The sequence below is a fragment of the Lissotriton vulgaris genome, chromosome 6, assembly GCF_964263255.1.
Source record: "Lissotriton vulgaris chromosome 6, aLisVul1.2, whole genome shotgun sequence".
Lineage (NCBI taxonomy): Eukaryota > Metazoa > Chordata > Amphibia > Caudata > Salamandridae > Lissotriton > Lissotriton vulgaris.
This window is the reverse complement of record NC_141694.1, coordinates 1,161,471,339-1,161,477,310: the sequence shown is the minus strand read 5'-3', so window position 1 is coordinate 1,161,477,310 and position 5,972 is coordinate 1,161,471,339.

The window sequence follows — 5,972 nt, the reverse complement described above, 5'->3', positions numbered from 1 at the left end:
TAAAACGAGGGGTAGGCTCCCTCGTGGCGAAATATAAAACGGGGTGGGCACCCATAATTAGAAATATAAATGCGGGCATAATGCAGGGTAGGCTCCGGCCAATAAAAATATCGCAATAGGAGGGGTGGGCAGCCGCGCTGGGAACAAAAGGGGCAGGAGCGCTTCCCTCTGGGAAAATGACCGCGTTCTGCCCAGAAATGAAAATAAAGCGCTCTCGAGGCGCTGGGGAGCACAACAACCCCAAAGGCCCCAGAAATGGCCCCTTAATGCAAAGGGTCCCAACAAGCAGGGAAACACAGGCAAAGGTTTCCAGGGAAAGTCCATTAGGCATCCAGGGGCTGGGCAGGGCCCAGGGAGGCAAGCCTTCCCCTGGGCCCCAGCAGCAGCCCGCCCCTGGTAGATTCGAGTCAAGGAACAAGAACATTTTTCATGGGGTCACAGCCCCTTTTTATACACAGAAATCCTTTGTCTACAAAGGTGCAGGCAAGGGGCGAACCAGATGTAACTGGTTCTGGAGCACTTTGTTTTGCTCAGCCCCTCTGCTTATTCATAGGATGGAAACAAAAGGGGATGATGGACGGAGCGCTTGAGCAAATCAAACACTCACCCCCAGTCAACTGATCTGGGTTTAATCCATCACCATTTTTTAGCCCACTCAGCCACCCCAGTTCAGACATGGCCATATGCAAATCAGTCTGACCCTGTGCCTCATGGGAACAGTCCAGCCTGAACTGCCAAGCCATGTCTTCCCTGGACCGGAAACAAGCATCCTGGGACCGGTTTCGGATTCATAATCCTCATCAGCAAGGCTATCTTGAATCCAGTGGCCAAGTGAGCAAGGGACTCACGTCTGAGCATACCCTGCCAACTTAGGGCGAACAAAGCGAAAAAAAAGGAGATGATGGACGGAGCGCTTGAGCAAATCAAACACTCACCCCCAGTCAACTGATCTGGGTTTAATCCATCACCATTCTTTAGCTCACTCAGCCACCCCAGTTCAGACATGGCCATATGCAAATCAGTCTGACCCTGTGCCTCATGGGAACAGTCGAGCCCGAACTGCCAAGCCATGTCTTCCCTGGACCGGAAACAAGCATCCTGTGACCGGTTTCGGATTCATAGTCCTCATCAGCCAGGCTATCTTGAATCCAGTGGCCAAGTGAGCAAGGGACTCACGTCTGAGCATACCCTGCCAACTTAGGGCGAGCAAAGCGAAACAAAAGGGGATGATGGATGGAGCGGTTGAGCAAATGAAACACTCACCCCCAGTCAACTGATCTGGGTTTAATCCATCACCATTCTTTAGCTCACTCAGCGACCCCAGTTCAGACATGGCCATATGCAAATCAGTCTGACCCTGTGCCTCATGGGAACAGTCCAGCCCGAACTGCCAAGCCATGTCTTCCCTGGACCGGAAACAAGCATCCTGGGACCGGTTTCGGATTCATAATCCTCATCAGCCAGGCTATCTTGAATACAGTGGCCAAGTGAGCAAGGGACTCACGTCTGAGCATACCCTGCCAACTTAGGGCAAACGAAGCGAAACAAAAGAGGATGATGGACGGAGCATTTGAGCAAATCAAACACTCACGCCTAGTCAACTGACCTGGGTTTAATCCATCACCATTCTTTAGCTCACTCAGCCACCCCAGTTCAGACATGGCCATATGCAAATCAGTCCGACCCTGTGCCTCATGGGAACAGTCCTGCCCGAACTGCCAAGCCATGTCTTCCCTGGACCGGAAACGTGCATCCTGAGACCGGTTTCGGATTCATAATCCTCATCAGCCAGGCTATCTTGAATCCAGTGGCCAAGTGAGTAAGGGACTCACGTCTGAGCATACCCTGCCAACTTAGGGCGAACAAAGCGAAACAAAAGGGGATGATGGACGGGGCGCTTGAGCAAAGATGGCTGTAATGCCAGAAACCGGTCCTGGGAAGCTTGATTTCAGTCCAGGGAAGACATGGCTTGGCAGTTCGGGCTGGACTGTTCCCATGAGGCACAGGGTCAGACTGATTTGCATATGGCCATGTCTGAATTGGGGTGGCGGAGTGAGCTAAAGAACGGTGATGGATTAAACCCAGATCAGTTGACTGGGGGTGAGGGTTTGCATTGTCAACGCTCCGTCCATCATCACCTTTGGTTTTTCTTTGTTCGCCTTAAGTTGGCAGGGTATGCTCAGACGTGAGTCCCTTGCTCACTTTGCCACTTGAGTCAAGCAAGCCTGGCTGAAGGCGGCTGTAATGCCAGAAACCGGTCCTGGGAAGCTTGATTCCGGTCCAGGGAAGACATGGCTTGGCAGTTCAGGCTGGACTGTTCCCATGAGGCACAGGGTCAGACTGATTTGCATATGGCCATGTCTGAACTGGGGTGGAGGAGTGAGCTAAAGAACGGTGATGGATTAAACCCAGATCAGTTGACTGGGGGTGAGTGTTTGTATTGTCAACGCTCCGTCCATCATCACCTTAGTTTTTTCTTTGTTCGCGCTAAGTTGGCAGGGTATGCTCAGATGTGAGTCCCTTGCTCACTTTGCCACTGGAGTCAAGCAAGCCCGGCTGAAGACGGCTGTAATGCCAGAAACCGGTCCTGGGAAGCTTGATTGCGGTCCAGGGAAGACACGGCTTGGCAGTTCGGGCTGGACTGTTCCCATGAGGCCCAGGGTCAGACTGATTTGCATATGGCCATGTCTGAACTGGGGTGGCGGAGTGAGCTAAAGAACAGTGATGGATTAAACCCAGATCAGTTGGCTGGGGTTGAGTGTTTGTATTGTCAACGCTCCGTCCATCATCACCTTTGGTTTTTCCTTGTTCGCCCTAAGTTGGCAGGGTATGCTCAGACGTGAGTCCCTTGCTCACTTTGCCACTGGAGTCAAGCAAGCCCGGCTGAAGACGGCTGTAATGCCAGAAACCGGTCCTGGGAAGCTTGATTCCGGTCCAGGGAAGACATGGCTTGGCAGGTCGTGCTGGATTGTTCCCATGAGGCACAGGGTCAGACTGATTTGCATATGGCCATGTCTGAACTGGGGTGGCTGAGTGAGCTAAAGAACGGTGATGGATTAAACCCAGATCAGTTGACTGGGGGCGAGTGTTTGTATTGTCAACGCTCCGTCCATCATCACCTTTGGTTTTTCTTTATTCACAGGATGGGTCAGGGACATCAGACACACCACAGGGGTCGAGCCAGCATTGTGGAGGAAAGGTCTAGCCCTATTCAGGTCCCATCAACATGCAGATCTCTACATTCACCACCGGGGCAGACCCATCCTGACTACTGGAGCGAGGCACACCCGCCAGCTCCAGCCAATCACAAGCCAGACAGTCAATTCACATTTACTGCACAGACATGCCAACTTCTAGAAGTGGCACTTCCACACTAGACACATTAAATCCGTGCACATCATTGCGCAGCATTTAATCTCATGAGTTCGCACATACCGAACTCGCCCCTGCACTCCCCACACATCAGGAACTACCATGGACACACATATTCCCCATGCATTCCTATGGGAGGGCAGGCCAGTCTCAGCACACATACACAGAGAGTGCACGCACTTTACACTGGACCACTGTGAAAAAGTGCGCAGAGGCCTGAAATCACCAACACCAGGTTACAGAAACAGACTAGGACAATGCAAAAAGTTTCAGGGTGAACCTGCCAAAAGGGCCAAGTCCAACACTCCTTCACTCCAAGGGAGATATCTTCAGTAGTTCTTGATGCTCCACAAGTCGAATATGGAGCCTGTATGGTGCACAGGCACAGACCATGCTTTGGACGGAGAGGAAGACTAAGTCGGACCCAAACGAAGTCCAGACAGTCGAATGTCAGTGGTTTCTTGATCAGAGTCTTGTCCAAGTTGAATATAGGGTCTTACAGCCAGTTAAGCCCTTTTGTGCCCACGGGAGAGAGCTGGACAGATTCGGGGGACCCTTCTAGGTGACGCTCTTGCCAGTGGGGAGATTACTCCCATGCCCTTTGTTCAGTTTTGTGCCAAAGCAGGAGCCTCAGCTCCTAGGACTGGTTTGGACTGGACTATGCATAGGGACACCAAATGTGCCCCTCATGCAGACTTTCAGTCGCTGGCAAGCGCACCCCCCCCCCCCCCCCCCCCCCCCAAGCCTAATACACTAAATCCTGTCTGGGAGATGGTCGCACCTCCCTATGACAGGATGACTATTGTTCTGCCTTCCCCTGCTCAAACTTGGCTCGTGTCTCTGGTTGACAGCAACCATTTTGTGCTGTCCGAGACTAGAAAGCTAGTCCCGGGAACACCAGGGACATCACAAAGCTTGATTTTGAGAGGTGGAATCATATCTCCAACTTCGGTTACCATTGTGGGGGTATGATTTCTTAATGTTTGACACCAAACACAATAGGGTTACTTTCAGCCTTTTAGAGTTGGTTACCACGCGGTCGCATAATGCCACTCCATGTGTCGTAAATGGCTGCAGCACTAACAACCGGGGCGAATGGACTCCGTAGGCTGCAGTGGCGTCCTGCTCATGCAGTGGCGCCATCTCAATTAGAACTAAGACCCTGCCTTCAGGATTGTTAAGTCCTGCTATAAAGATGACCTATAGGTTTTAAGTGTAGTGACCCTTAGATATAGTAAACCTAAGTAAGTGGTGCATGCACCACCTTACACAGACTGCAATGGCAAGCCTTTTGGTTCTATTTTGCATGGCCTCTCATGGGTGGCATAATTCAAGCTTCAGCCTATGGGAGGCCTCTGATGAACCTATGCCCTGGATACATGGGTACCATATACTAGGGACTGACAAGGGTACCCCAGTATCCAATCTGGAATGCACCTGAGTACATAACATAACCTTTTTAGGGAGAAAGCAGAGAGACAGCGGTACTGATTAGCATGATCCCAGTCAGACTAGCCAAAAACAGTATAACACGAAGCAAAAAGTGAGGGTAAACATAAGAAGCAGATCCTACTTTCTTACAGACGCCAAGATTTTTTACCTTTTTTTGTGGGAGTGCGATGAACTCTAAGAACTTGTGGTCACCAAGAGGTGGACCAGAAAGAAACATTGTTTCCGAATAGAGGAACTTGCATCTTTGAAGAGTTCAACTTCAAACAGTTGTCATTCATCCAGTTGCTGATTGCAGATATACAGTTCCGGAAAGCCTCAACCGAGTTGTGATTGTTGTTATAGAGTGAAACCACAATCTGGGTGTCGTCGGCGTAAGAAACCAACGCATTCTCAAACGACTTAATTAAACTAGCGAGGGGATTGATATAAAGGTTATAAAGGGTCGGGGTCAATGATGAACCCTGAGGGACCCCAAAGGGTAGAAAGAACGGATTAGGGATGAATTCCATAAGGGTGCCCTTTTGAAAACGCTTGGAGAGAAAGGAACAGAGTAAAGACAGCTGTACCTTTGATTCCAAGATTACGTAACTGCATATTGTCTGGCGCCAATTTAACAACTGCTGGTGAGCAGAGATTAAAAGGAGAACCGACTTGGTGATAAGAATGGCATCTTATTACCTGATCTGTAGTGAGATGTGCACATTCCTCCAAGAGCGGATCCTGCTGGAACCATAGATGTAGTGCTGTTAGTAAGAATACTAGTAAAATTGCTTATGGAGAACTTGTTAAATATATCTTCATCTTTCTTAAGAAAGAAGTTGGTGAGAGAGTTACAGGAAAAACTGAGCTTTCTAACAGTCTGAAAAAGTTCTTTGGTGGAGTTTTTGGGCAATTCAATTTGCTTCGTGTAATCAATTGATTTTTCTTTCAAGGACTGGTTCTTATAATCTGTGATACTACATTAGTATTTTTCATTTTTTTCTAAGAAGTTGTAGTCCTTCCTCCGTTCCTGCCTGCAACACCCTTGTTTAAGGGCTCTAAGGTTCTCATTTTGCCAGGGTGCTGATGATTTGCTTCTGTTACAGGTCCTACTTCAAGAGTATTAACTGCTGATTTTAGCCACACACATTAATTCAAAGACAGCTGAT